The 14,982-nt window shown below is 49.9% G+C and overlaps 1 pseudogene; it reads right to left on the bottom strand.

Annotated features, from left to right (window-relative positions):
• Positions 1-415: 415 nt before the first annotated feature.
• LOC100349916 (mitochondrial dynamics protein MID51 pseudogene) overlaps positions 416-14,982 on the bottom strand; it is a 28,376-nt pseudogene continuing 13,809 nt past the window's right edge.

Genomic DNA, 14,982 nt, shown 5'->3' with positions numbered 1-14,982 from the left:
ATACAATTTCATATCCAGCATGATGGAGATATGCACAGGTTGAATGTCCCTAACCTCAAAATCTACCATCCAAGATGCTCCCAAATCAAAACACGAGAGTGCCACTATGATGCCACAAGTGGTAAAGTCTCCATCTGACCTCACTTGACAGGTCACAATCAAAATACAAGCAAGCTAAAAATACTGTATGACATTACCTTCAGGCTATGTGTATAAGGTACATCTGTTTATAAATTAGTTTCATGTTCAGATTTGGTCCCATCTCCAAAACAGCTCATTATGGATGTGCAAATATTCCAAAATCTGGAACATCCCTGGTCTCAAGCATTTTGGACAAGGAATCTTCAACTTGTACATTGTGTGTGATTGTGTGTGTGTGTTTATGCACATATTTATTTATTTATTTATTTTTCAGACCAGCCTTCTACCTCTCAATTCATCCCAGAAAGATCTGCCTGCAGCAAGGGGGGAGCAGGAAGCATAGTGTTTGGTAACAAAAATAGAAAGGGTAGGATTGAAACGAGGAGACCAGAGATGGCATTCCCATCAGCATGAAGTGGCCAGGTGGGCAGCAGCAGCCAGGAGGCCCCTGGGGGCCCGGCAAGGTACCAGCTATGCAGCCAAGTGCAGGACAGCCAGGGCCTGGCCGCCCGACACCTGCCTTGGCCTTCACCGCCCTACCTCTGCAGCAGCACCTCTGGCTCAGACAAGGAGCAATAGAGAGTGTATCCCAATTCATCTATTTCCTCAGGGGTGAGCTCCGAGAACAAGTTCACCTTGGGGTTGAGGGCACTGGGCAGGACGCCGGCCTCCAGGTAGCTGATCAGTCCCCTGAGCCCCTGCAGGAAGCAGTCGGCCAGCACATCTGGAGACCAGTCGGCCTCCTCCTGGGCCAGGTGGAGGATGATGTTGGTGAGCTGGCTGGCAGTGAGGTGGCCCAGTGCGGGCGTGGACTTGTATATGGCCTTGAGAATCTTCAGGCACAGGGCCTGGCAGCCCGTGTCAGCCTGGTCCAGAGCTCTCAAGCGCGCCGTCTCGGCGGGACGGAGGCTCAGCCGCCACAGGTTGTCGTGCTGGGCTAGCCGGTGTGGCCTGGCCACCAGAACAGTGTCGCCAAGGGTCACAGATGGCAGGAAGTCAATGGCGAGATGCTTGTCACGCTCATACTGCACCTCCAGCGTCAGGGCCTCTGGAGGTGGAGCCGGTCGGATCACATAGTCCAAGAGGGACCCTATGGCCGGCCAGTTGATGGAGCCAGCCACCACCTTCTCAAACGTGTCGGCCACTGCCTTTGGGGAGAGGTAGCCCCCCACGACGCACCGGTCCCAGTAACTGCTGCCGCGAGGAAAGTACTCCGGGTTCTCACGGCGGACGAGGCAGAAGCCGGGGACGTTCATGATGGTGTCCTCACCTGGGATGCACGACCACAGGTTCTGCTCCAGCACGAGGGGCACGATGAGCTGGATGTGGTCGGCAGTCACCACCTGCAGGTCGTCGTAGAGGCTGCCACTCAGGTACATGTCCCAGAGCGGCACGTCAGGCACCTTGGCCCGCAGGAAGCCCCGCAGCTCGGCGCATATGTCCATGGCAGCGTGCTTGGCCCGTGCCTGCTCGCCAGCAGGGATGGCTGCCCGGTTCCGGTAGTGAGGAAGGAGTTTCTCCTGCGTCGAAGGCCGCGGCGTCTGTGGGGAGGGTTTGCAGGGAGCGGCTCAGGCCCATCTTCATGTCCCTGTTCAGCAAGCGCGGGGACCCCATCCAGGTTGGTTCTTCCCAGCCCCTCTTCCCTGAGTGGCTCAGGCGGGTAGGGCTGGTAGGGGCACTGATGGCCCGGTCGTACATCCGCTTCACCGCCAGCGTGGCGATGCCCAGCATGGCCGCTCCACCCACCCCCAGCACCAGCCGGGCATTGGACAGCACAAAGTCGATGGCCGTGCCGATTCCGTTGTCATCCTTCTTGCCTTTGCGCTCCCTGGTGCCTTATGCACATATTTATAATTTATACACACACACACTTGGAAAATAATGCATGTTGACAAGGATGTGGGAAAATTGGAACCTTCATGATGCTCTCTTGGAAAGCGTAAAATACTGCTGTCATTTCCCCCAGCAGAATAAAAGGAATCTGGACTCTGACTATTGACTGATCAGCCAGCCAGTCATCCCTTCCTTTTCAAAAGGTGTTTATGGAGCATCGCGTACCTGCTGTGCAACTACGGAGAACTCATTTGGAAAACAGAACCAGGAGAAACAGACCTGGTCCCTGTCCTCGCACAGTGGAGAGAGGAAGATGAGCGCTGAAGAAGCAGGTGTACGAGGACAGAGCTGTGACCCTGACAGGTGCTGCAAAGGAGGTGCACAACACCCCCTGGGAGAGTGTAACAGGAGCGCTGGCACCTCTGAGCTGAGCTGTGGCTGTGGTTTGAACAGGGTCTGTCCCCTTGGAAACGCATGCTGGCGCTTCTCTCCTCTGTGAGGCTGTAAGAGGGTAGAAATGGAATCCTCAGAGGAGGGGCTTCTGGAGGCCCCCTTGATCTGATCCTAGTGGCTGTGTTAGAAGATGGAGAGAGGCCAGAGCAGACACAAACATGTGCTCCCTGTCTGTCGCCATGTGATACACGTCGTGGCCATCTGGGGACTCTGCTAGCAAGGAGGCCATGGCCAGATGTGCCCCCTTGACCTTGAGCCAGTATAAACCTCTGTTCTTTATAACTTGCCCAGTCTGCGGTATTGTGTTATTAGCAGCAGGAAACAGACTGTGACAAGCTGAGATGGGAACCCAGAGAGCCCAGAGGATGCAGGAGATTGTGCTGGACAGGAACTGAGACCCCGAGAAAAGAGTGCATGTGGCACGTCTGAGGAACTCAAAGCAGGCACGGCAGCCGGCGCATCAAAGCACAGCTCAGACAGGAATGAGTCATGGCAGGCGGTCAGCCCAGAGGTGAAGATGCTGCCTGGGATGTGCACAGCCCATGTGTGAGCTGCTGAGTTGAAGTCCTGGCTCTGCTTCCCAGCCAGCTTCTCGTTAATGTGCATTCTGGGAGGCAGCAGGTGACAGTCCAGGCACTCGGGTCCCTGCCACTCGTGTGAGAGGCCTACATGGATTCCATGGCTCCTGACGTTGACCTTGCTCAGCCCCAAATGTGGGCATTTGGGGAGTGACCCAGGGGGTGGCAGCACTCTCTCTCTCTTTCAAATAAAATGAAAATAAATAAGGAAAAATGTAAAGAGCAAAAAGAAGGAGTGAGTTGAGGCTGAAGTGGAGATCCCGGGTGAGGGGGTCCTTGAAGCCACAGCCATGACTTTGGTCTTCACCTACAAGGTGACAGCATGTGGGTTGTGGAGGGCCCTTAAGCAAAGGAGAGATAGGATCCACTCTTTGGTTTGGAAAACTACCTTGGGTTTCTGAAAGCAGACGAGTGTGGGGGAGAAGGTGTTGATGAGAAGGAACTGTTAGGGTGGCTCCAGTGGCAAAGAGTGGGCAAAGTTCGTGAGGGAGCTGGACAGAATCGATGTTTAGGAGATGAGTTAGGAGGTGTCACTAGGCTTTGGCAATGGGTCCTATGTGAGGGGAGAGGGAAGGAAGGTGTGCAGAGTATGTGCTGGTGCATTCAAGGCAATCTGTGGGAGGAGACTCATGGGGAGAGTGGGGAAACTGAGTCTGGCCTGAGCCTGTTGCCTGTGCGCTACAGGGGCAAAGCTGCTGCAGGCAGGAGTTGCCCGGATGTGGGGCTGGACCCAGAGGTGAGGCCTGGGCTGCAGGTGCATATTTGGGTGTTAAGGGGCAAAATGACTGTTGACATTTGCTTCCTCTGCACCTGTCATATGCCTTCCTAACGGCGAGGTAGCAATGGTTTAAACAAGCATAAATAGAAGCAGAGCCCTCCACCCAAACCTACTTCTTCCCCTTCAAATCACTAAGCAAGCTGACAGCTGGCTTGGGTCAGACTCTATTGAGAGGCTGAGAAGGAAGGAGGGAGAGTACAGTTGACATTCTACCTGGACCAGCAAGTCAGGGGAAACCCAAATCAGAACACGAAAGCCAAGAGCAGAGCACGTGAAATGCTCCCCTTCCAGATGTAAACAGAACTAACAAATTTCAGTCTTTGCCAAATTCATCCACCTTGGAAATGTTTCTCAGTTATGCCTCTGTCAATCAGGAACATTCTCAATACCTGATAAGAAGCACACTTTAGGGGGGCTTATCACATACTCAGACGTGTGTACTCACAATGCTCCTGACACCACAAATGTGAGTTGCTTTTTCTCCTATACCAACCAGTTCACCAACTCCCCAGGCACCAGCTGGGTACCCTGTAATTCTACTCAGCTCTAACCTTTCAGAGTTAGCGTTGGTCTTTGCAGGTTTGTGGGCTCAGTCCCCCAAGACTGCCCTTGCTTCACATGCCAGCTGCAAGTATTGGGTCCTCAGGATACCCGTGTTTCTGTGCAACTTGGCTGAAAACTGAGAATTACCACACCACTCCACCCACTCAGGTTTGAGGATTTGTTAGGATGGCACAAAACTGAATATTGCCAATGTATTGTCAAGGGGTCCCACTCAGGACCAGACAGAATGGAAGAGATGTGTAGGGCAAAGAATGGGAGACAGGTGAGGGGCTTTGATGCTCTCCCCCCACCAACTCAGTGGGTTCAACAACTTGTAAACACCCTAAGCCATTGTTTAGGGGTTTTATGAAGGTCTTACGACCTGAGCGTGACCGATGAACTCACCGGCCACTGGTAACGGGTGAGATGGGGTTGGGTCCTGGACTTTGGAATAAACATGCTATGAAGGATGGCTTTGGGGAAATTAGCAAAACCTGAATATGAGCTGTATGGTAGAAAATAGTACTGTAGATATGTTAAATGTCTCTATTGCTATCCTTGAACTGTAGTTATCTAAGAGAATATCCTTTGTCTTAGGTGATAAATATGAAATATTTAAGGGTTTAGGATCTTGTTCTCTTCAATTTATTCCTAAATGTTCAAAAATAAAAATATGAACAAATATAATGATACTGATAAATATGAAAAATAAAAATGCAGCAGATATATATATATAATGCATGAAAGGCCGGCGCCGCGGCTCACTAGGCTAATCCTCCGCCTAGCGGCGCCGGCACACCGGGTTCTAGTCCCGGTCGGGGCGCCGGATTCTGTCCCGGTTGCCCCTCTTCCAGGCCAGCCCTCTGCTGTGGCCAGGGAGTGCAGTGGAGGATGGCCCAGGTGCTTGGGCCCTGCACCCCATGGGAGACCAGGAAAAGCACCTGGCTCCTGGCTCCTGCCATCGGATCAGCGCGGTGCGCCGGCCGCAGCGCGCCGGCCGCGGCGGCCATTGGAGGGTGAACCAACGGCAATGGAAGACCTTTCTCTCTGTCTCTCTCTCTCTCACTGTCCACTCTGCCTGTCAAAAATAAAAAAAAAAAAATATAATGCATGAAAAATACAAATACAAATAATAGTGTATATATTTCACATAGCTCAGCTTTATCTACTGAGAGAGAATGAATAACAAACATGACAAAATATGAACAATGGGGGACTCCGTGTAAAAGGTAGGTTGGAGTTCAATGAAATATTCTCAAAACTCCTTGACATATCTGAATTTTTTTCCTACATAAAAGGGTTAAATATTTCAAGGCTCTAAGTAGAAAGAAGATAAAGCAGTTGCAGCACTTTTCCAGCTCTGCATAGATGTTGCCTTCCCTTGTCTATAAAGCATGTCTCCTAACAGATACTTGGATCCTGTCCAGATAATTTCAGAATCACTCATAAGGTTCTCAAGACCTACAAGTCTCAGAAGTATCACTAATGGTCTCTTCCGCTAGAAGCTGCCTTGACATTTGACTTATGGCTTTCACTCATTCTCAGCCTGCTTTGAAAGAGCAGATTATCTCCAAACTTGGCAGAGTCCATTTGGCCTTTCAAGGCAGAGTTTGATGCAGAGTGCCGTGCACTTGCACTTCGCCTCTGAGAGCTCCATTATATTTTCCGCTTCGTTCCTGGGAGTTGCTCCATCTACCACTACTGTTCACATTAGGTGGCTTGGCAGAGGACCTCAGAGTAAAGTGCTTCTAGAGATTGGCTTATCACGTGACCCTTCCCTTAGGCCTTCTTCAAGGGCAAATTTTCCTGAGCCCATTGAGCCCAGGATGCTCTCAAGGCGTTCATCTAGTTAGAACTCCATCATTTCACTTGAATGAGCCACAGTGCCCAAGTGCTACACCACCCTGTGTGTGGAGGGGTCTTGGAAGGATGAGGTCACTAGACCCCAGAGGGATGAGAGTTGTGCAGAGCAAGCTGCTTTGAGAGGAGCTGTGACCTCCTAAAACAGTGCAGGCTGGTCAGAGGTATTGTCACTGAAAAGTGAGGTAGGGAAGAGAAGCCATGATCTCACACCCCATCTACCTCTGATCTACAGGGGCTCCTCTACCAAACCTAATCAGCAGCCATAGGGCAAGTAGCCCCTGGGTGGAGGACCACTGGCCGGACTGTGCAGCAGAGTGTGTGGAGAGCACTGGAATGTCAGCCTGGAAGGGCAGGGGGGAGGTGTCTGGCATATTCTTCTCTGTCAATGAAGTGGAAATGATAAAAATAACACTTAGCTCAAAGTGTTGTCAGGACTGAATGAGAAGAAATTTAGTGGTAGATCTGATTCAGAACCTGGTGCCTTTATTACATTCCAGGAAGAAAGCCCTTTTTAAAGATTTATTTATTTATTTAAGAGGCAGAGTTAGAGAGAGGGAGAGATGGAGAGAGAGGTGTCTTCTATCCGCTGCTTCACTCCCTAATGGCCGCAATGGCCAGAGCTAGACCTATCTGAAGCCAGGAGCCAGGAGCTTCTTCCAGGTCTCCCAAGTGGGTACAGGGGCCCAAGCAGTTGGGCTCAGGCCATTAGCAGGGAGCTGGATTGGAAGTGGAGCAGTTGGGACTTGAACGGGCACCCATATGGGATGCCAGAACTGCAGGCAGAGACTTAGCCTACTATGCTACAGCAACAGCCCCAGGAAGGGAGCCTTTAAGGGAGGATCTCCCAGGACAGTCTCTGCCTTCACTTGATCCCTACCAACATCATTGCTTGGAAGATTCATTTCTTTTTTTTTTTTTTTTTTTTTTTTGACAGGCAGAGTGGACAGTGAGAGAGAGACAGAGAGAGAAAGGTCTTCCTTTGCCGCTGGTTCACCCTCCAATGGCCGCCGCTGCAGCCGGCGCACCGCGCTGATCCTGGCAGGAGCCAGGAGCCAGGTGCTTTTCCTGGTCTCCCATGGGGTGCAGGGCCCAAGCACCTGGGCCATCCTCCACTGCACTCCCTGGCCATAGCAGAGAGCTGGCCTGGAAGAGGGGCAACCGGGACAGAATCCGGCGCCCCAACCGGGACTAGAACCCGGTGTGCCGGCGCCGCAAGGTGGAGGATTAGCCTATTGAGCCACGGCGCCGGCTCTTGGAAGATTCATTTCAAAACCTACTACAGAGCCACAATAATCAAAAAGTGTGGTACTGGAGGAAGAACAGACACATCTCAAAGGAACAGAATTGAGAGCCTAGCTTTTTTTTTTTTTTTTTTTTTTTTGCGGGCAGAGTAGACAGAGAGAGAGACAGAGAAAAAGGCCTTCCTTTACCGTTGGTTCACCCTCCAATGGCCACTGTGGCCAGCGTACTGCGCTGATCTGAAGCCAGGAGCCAGGTGCTTCTCCTGGTCTTCCATGCGGGTGCAGGGTCCAAGGACTTGGGCCATCCTTCACTGCACTCCCGGGTCACAGCAGAGAGCTGGACAGAATCCGGTGCCCCGACCGGGACTAGAACATGGGGTGCCGGCACCACAGGCGGAAGATTAGCCTATTGAGCAGCGGTGCCAGCCCAGAAATAAGCTCTTGATGTTCTTGGTTGATTGATATTTGACCAAGAGACCAAAACAATTCAATGGGGAGAGAACTGTCTTTCTGATAAATGGTGCTAGGACACACTGACAACCACGTGTAAAGAATGAATTTGGACTTTATCTCATATAATGATCAGAAATTAACCCAAGTTGTAAGCATCGTGACATAGTGAGTTAAGCTCCCTCTTGGGAAGTCCCCATGTAAAATCAGAGTGCCTGGTTCAAGCTCTGATCTACTCCTCCCGTGATCCTGATTGCTGTTAATGTGCACCCTGGGGTAGAATGTAGGACGGCTGAAATATTGGGTCCCTGTGACTCATACAGGAGACCCTGACGGAATTCCAGGCTTCTGGCTTTGGCCTGGCTCAACTTTGGCTATTATAGGCATTTGGGATAAGGAAGATTCTCTCTTTCTATGGCTCTTTCAAATTAAAAAAAAAAAAAAATTTAAAAATCCTTAACCCAGACAGCGCAGCGGCTCAATAGGCTAATACTCTGCCTTGTGGCGCCGGCACACCGGGTTCTAGTCCCGGTTGGGGCACCGGATTCTGTCCCAGTTGCCCCTCTTCCAGGCCAGCTCTCTGCTGTTGCCAGGGAGTGCAGTGGAGGATTGCCCAGGTGCTTGGGCCCTGCACCCACATGGGAGACCAGGAGGAAGCACCTGGCTCCTGGCTTCTGATCAGTACGGTGTGCCGGCCGCAGTGGCCATTGGAGGGTGAACCAACGGCAAAAGGAAGACCTTTCTCTTTGTCTCTCTCTCTCACTGTCCACTCTGCCTGTCAAAAAAAAAAAAAAAAATCCTTAACCCAAATTGAATGTGAAAGCTAAAACAGTAAACTCAGAAGAAAATATGGTCTAAATCTTTATGATCATGATTTAGGCAATGATTTTTTTTTTTTTTGACAGGCAGAGTGAACAGTGAGAGAGACAGAGAAAGACCTTCCTTTGCCGTTGGTTCACCCCTCAATGGCCGCTGTGGCTGGCACACCATGCTGATCCGATGGCAGGAGCCAGGTGCTTCTCCTGGTCTCCCATGCGGGTGCAGGGCCCAAGCACTTGGGCCATCCTCCACTGCACTCCCGAGCCACAGCAGAGAGCTGACCTGGAAGAGAAGCAACCTGGACAGAATCCGGCACTCTGACCGGGACTAGAACCTGGAGTGCCGGCACCACAGGTGGAGGATTAGCCTATTGAGCCGCAGTGCTGGCCTTAGGCAATGATTTCTAAGATGTGACTCCTAAAGTACAAGCAACCAAAGGAAAAAAAATAGGTTAATTTGACTTCATGAAAATAAAAAAATAATTGTTCTTCAAAGAATAACATCAAGAGGTTGAAAAGACAATCCCAGAACATTTTCATAAATTATATCTCAAATAAGGAACTTATATCCATAATACAATAAGAACTATTACAACCCAACAATCAATCAAAGACAAATAATCTTCCTTAAAATTAGGCAAAGGACTTGAATAGATGTTTCTCCGAAGAAGATTTTTGAATAGCCCATTTTTAAAGCACAGGAAAAGATATTCCACATCATTAGTTATCAGAGAAATGCAAATGAAAACCACATACTCAGTAGCATAGCTATAATTAAAAAGAGAAATACCATGGCCAGTGCTGTAGCATAGCGGGTAAAGCTGCCGCCTGCAGTGCTGGCATCCCATATGGGCGCCGGTTCAAGTCCTGATTGCTCCACTTCCAACCCAGATCCCTGATAATATGCCTGGGAAAGCAGCAGAAGATGGCCTGATTCCTTGGGCCTCTGAACCCAGAGAGAATTCCTGGCTCCTGGTTTTCAGCCTGGCCCAGCCTTGGCTGTTACAGCTGTTTGGGGGAGTGAACCAGCAGATAGAAGATTGATCTCTCTCTTTGTTTCTCTCTCCCTCCCTCTGCCTTTCAAATAAATTAATAAATCTTTTTAAAAAGAAAAAAAGGCACATGATCAAGGGCTGGCAGTGACAGGGAGGGACTGGAATCCTCATACTTTGCTGGGAGGAATGTGAAGCCTGTGTGGAGAAGTTTGGCAGTTCCTCACCACGTCGTCACCATACAATGCTTCCATTCCTGGATATATACCCAAGAGAAAAAAAAATATGAGTTCATGTCAAAACTTTTACTTAAATATCCACAACATCCTTATTCATGATAGTCAGAAAGTGAAACTCAAATCCCATCAACTGAAAAACTATCTCCACACCAGAGAATTATTTAGCCACACGAAAGAACAAAACAATAGTATATGCTACAACATGATGAACTTTGAAAGTATGCTAAGTGAGAGAATCCATATACAGAAGGCCATATATTGTGTGATTGCATTTACACAAAATGTCAGGAATAGGCAAAATTAGACAGAACGTAGACTGGTGGCTACCAGAGGGTAAGAGGAGGAGTAACTGGGGAGTGACAGCACATGGATAGAGTTTCCTCTTGAGGATGATGAGAATCTGCGGATAGCCAGTGGTGATGGTTGTGCAATGTTGCACTGAGACAGACAGCCACAGAGCTCTATGCTCCAAGATGGTCAGTTTTATGATATGCAGATTACATATCAATAAAAGTATTTTTTTAAAAACTCAGTCAACAAGTGGGTAAATGCAAAGAAAGAATTAACAGAGGCAAAGATGTGGCTGAGGGGCTGGCGCTGTGGCGTAGCGGATACAGCTGCAGCCTGCAGTGCCGGCATCCCATATGTGTGCTGGTTCGAGTCCCGGCTGCTCCACTTCTGATTCAGCTCTCTGCTATGGCCTGGGAAAACAGTAGAAGATGCCCCAACTGCTTGGGCCCCTGCACCCACTTGGGGGACTTGGAAGAAGCTCCTGACTCCTGTCTTTGGATACTGGCACAGTTCTGGCTGTTGTGGCCAATTGGAAAGTGAACCAGTGGATGGAAGACCTTTCTCTCTCTCTCTCTCTTCTCTCTCTCGTGTGTGTGTGTGTGCGTGTGTGTGTATGTATGTATGTAACTCTGACCTTCAAATACCAAATAAATCTTTAAAAAAAAAAAAAGAAGATGTAGCTGAGCTACTCACCCAGAAATTGCACAGAGAGATGAAGGTGGAAAACATGAAAGAAAAGTCGAGAGAAATGAACACGAGAATGAGTAGAAACAGCATGTCTTCTAAATGAGAACGTACAGTTGAGGAAGAATCATTCCAAGGGAGAAAGAAAGGAAGGGTGCACATTCTTAGATGGAAGGGGAACTGTGTATCTCAAAAAGGCAAAACAAAAGCATTTTGTTGAGATGGGATCAGAGTGTACCCAAATGAAGATAGAATATCCTAAAAGCTCCTAGAGATAAAAGAAAGGTTGCTACCAGTAGGATTGCTTGGTCTTTTGGAAGTACACTTCTTGTGAACAACTATGGATACCCAACTACAAACACACACCTCCACAATGCTAATGGAAAACAGGCTCCACTCAGAATTGCATCCTGGCTAAGCTAACGTTCCAGTGCTGGCCCTGTCCTGGTTACATACCGTATCAATCTGCTTGCTGTTGCTAAGAGAAAATACTTGAGACTGGATACTGTATGAAGAAAAGAGGTTTATGTAGCTCACAGTTTGGAAGTACAAGGGGTTGTCTCTGCTTGTCTCTGTCGAGGTCCTCATGGCAGATGGCATCATCACGGTGGGATTGTGCATGAGGGAGCCCACGTGGTGAGGCAGGAAGCCAGAGAAGACTTGAGGGGCCAGGTTTGTTCTAATGTAACAATTTGCTCTCAAGAGAATGAACTCTGGGCCAGTGTTGTGAAGTAGCAGGTAAAGTTGCTGCCTGCAACACTGGCATCCCATATAGGGATGTGCCTGTGAAAGCAGCAGAAGATGGCCTAAGTTCTTGGGCCCCTGCACCATGTGGGAGAGCCAGAAGAAGCTCCTGGGTCCTGTCTTCAGATTGGCATAGCATCAGCTATTGCAGCCACCTGGGGAGTGAACCAGTGAATGGAAGACACCTTTCCCCACCACCTCCCTCCCTCCCTCCCTGCCTCCCTCCCTTCCTGCCTCTCTCTCTCTCTCTCTCTCTCTCCCTCTACCTCTCCCTCTCCTTCTCCCCTGCTGCTCCACTTCTGATCCAGCTACCTGCTAATGAAAGCAGTGGAGGATAGCCCAAGTCCCTGGGCCCCTGCACTCACATGGGAGACCTGAATGAGCTGGCCCAGCCCTGGCCATTACAGCCATTTGGGGAGTGAACCAGCAGATAGAAGACCTCTCTCTCTCTCTCTCTCTCTCTCTCTCTCTGTTTGTAACTAACTTTCAAAATAAATAAGCAAAACTAGAGAGAGAGAGAGAGAGAATATGGATGAATGAATATGGGATCATTTCATGAGACCAGCATTAACCTCTTTCAAGGGCAACACCCTGACTGACATAATGACCTTCCAGTAGGTTCCACTTCTTAAAGCCATTACCACTTCTTCTTTCCCCCACCCCCCCCCTTTAAAATTTGTTTGAACGGTAGAGTGATAGAGAAGAGAGAGAGAGATCTTCCATCCATTGGTTCACTCCCTTATTGCCCTCAGTTGGTGGGGCTGGGCCACACCAAAGCCATGAGCCTGGGACTCCATCTGGGTGTCCTGCATGGGTAGCAGAGCCCCAGGTACCTTCACAGGCACATTGGCAGGAATCTGGGTCAGAAAGAGCAGCTGGGACTTAATCTTGGGCTCTGATATGGGTTACCAGCATCCCCAGTGGTGGTTTAACCCTCTAGACCACAATACCAGCCGCTTCCACCACCTCTAAACACAGCCACACATGAACCTAGGGGTGAACTACATCTGAACCACAGTGTGTGCACACATGCCTCAGCAGGAAACATAAAAAGGAACTAACAGAATAGAAAGCCCACTGAGGAGCCGAGGAATGAGTGAAATGTTGGCACGTCTAGACAAGTGTTTCTACACTTCACTTGTTTGCGACCCTTGGCTGTACCATACCTGCAGTAAGAATTGGGCTGTCATTTTCACTGGTGTCATTGGTGGCCCATGTATGTTATGTGACCACATTTATTGCAAAACCACTAGTTTCTTTCTTCTTCGTTTTTGGGCAGTGCATCTCTTCCATAAATGCTAGATTCCGTGAGGATGGAGATTGAGTCCACATGGCTCACCCCTGCATCCCCCAGCCCGGGACCCGGAGCTTGGTATGTGCTCTGTACTTTTTATTTTCTCAAAGATTTATTTATTTACTTCAAAGGCTGAGTTACAGAGAGGCAGAGGCAGAGAGAAAGAGAGAGAGAGTGAGGTTTTCCATCCTCTGATTCACTCCCCAGATGGCTGCAATAGCCAGAGCTGGGCCAGTCTGAAGCCAGGAGCCAGAAACTTCTTCAATTCTGGGTCTCCCCTGTGGGTACAGGGGCCCAAGCACTTGGGCCATCTTCCACTGCTTTCCCAGGCCATAGAAGAGAGCTGGATCAGAAGTGAAGCAGCCAGGACTTGAACCGGTGCCCATATGGGATGCCAGCACCAGCCCTTGCATGCATTTTTGTTGAATGAATAAGTGAACTCAGTCATTATGTACAACCCTGAGTTCAGATGTTCTTCTCTCTCTCCTTCTCCCTCTCCCTCTCCGCCTCTTTCCATCTCTCTTTCCCTCTCTCCCTCTCCCTCTCCCTGTCCCTCTCTCTTTCTTTCCTTCTTTCTTTTGTTCATTTTACTCAAAAGGCAGAGTGACAGAGATCTTCCACGCACTGGTTCACTCCCCAAATGTCCGCATGGCTGGGGCTGGGCCAGCTGAAGCCCAGAACCAGGAATTCATTCTGGGTCTCCTACTTGGGTGACAGGAACCCAGGCGTGTGAACCAGCACCTGTTGCCTCTCAGGGTATGTACATATATATGTACGTATGTATGTATGTATTTATCTAAGATTACCAGATTTATTTATCCGAGGGGCCGGTGTTGTGGCACAGTGGATAAAACTGCTACCTGGGAAGCCAGCCTCCAACATGGGCTCCCATTTATGTCCCAGCTGCCCCACTTCTGATCCAGCTCCTTGCTAATGTGCCTTAGAAAAGCAGCAAGAGATAGCCCAAGTGCTTGGGCCTCTGTCTCCCATGTGAGAGACCTGGCTGAGTCTCCAGGCACCTGAGTGTGGCCTAGCCCAGCACTGGTCATCATGGCCATCGGGGGAGTAAACCAGCAGATTTCTTGGTCTCTCCCTCTCTCTTTCTGACTTTCAAAATAAATGAATCTTTAAAAAAAAAAAAGTGGGTGGCAGAAACTCAAGTACTTAAGTCAGCATCTTCTGCCTCCCAGGAGCAGTTAGCAGGAAGTTGGATGGGAAGTAGAGTAGGGCTTTTGAACCTGACACTAATATGGGATGCTGATGTCCCAAGAGGCGGCTTAATCCACTGCATCACAATGCCTGCCCTGGATGTTTTTTATTTATTTATTTTTAAATATTTATTTTATTTGAAACAGTTATAGAAGAGACAGAGGGCGAGAGAGAAAAAGTACAAGCACTTCTATCCACTGATTGACTTCCTAAATGGCCACTACAACCAGACCAGCACCAGGCTGAAACCAGGAACCGGGAACCGGGAACTTCCTCTGGGTCTCCCACGTGGGTGGCAGGGGCCTAACCACTTGGGCCACCTTCCGCTTTTCTTCCCAGCTTGTTAGAGGGAAGCTGGATAGGAGGCGGGGCAGCCGGGACTTGAACAGGTGCCCACTGGGGATGCCAGCTTCCCAGGTGGCAGGTTTACCTGCTGCACCATGGTCGTAGCCCCTGGATCCTCTGCTGTCTGCTTCCTTTGTCTTCCCATTGAGTAGCCCCCTGACCTCCTCTGGGCTCCGGCACCCATGCCTGGATGCCCTTCTTGGGGAATACTTGTGCTTCGGCTGTCACTCCCCAAACACAGCTGCCCTCGCTGTGGATTCCACCCCCACAGCCCCGGCCTCCCCGCCGCTCCCTGCATGCATGTCCCTCTCAGTGACGGATCCAATGCCACTCTCTGAGCTGCCATGACTCCTCCCGGAATGGACGTCTCCCCGTCTCTGCCCCAGCTCCTGCTTTAGGACTCAACCTTTCCCAGGCTCTCCTGGCTTCCTACAGCGCTGTGTGAGCTCTGCTGCGCACTTGAGAAATTACACAGGGGCCGGCGCT

The sequence above is a fragment of the Oryctolagus cuniculus genome, chromosome 10 (genome assembly GCF_964237555.1).
Source record: "Oryctolagus cuniculus chromosome 10, mOryCun1.1, whole genome shotgun sequence".
Lineage (NCBI taxonomy): Eukaryota > Metazoa > Chordata > Mammalia > Lagomorpha > Leporidae > Oryctolagus > Oryctolagus cuniculus.
The sequence above is the reverse complement of the archived record's forward strand: the minus strand, read 5'-3'. Positions and strand labels throughout refer to the sequence as shown.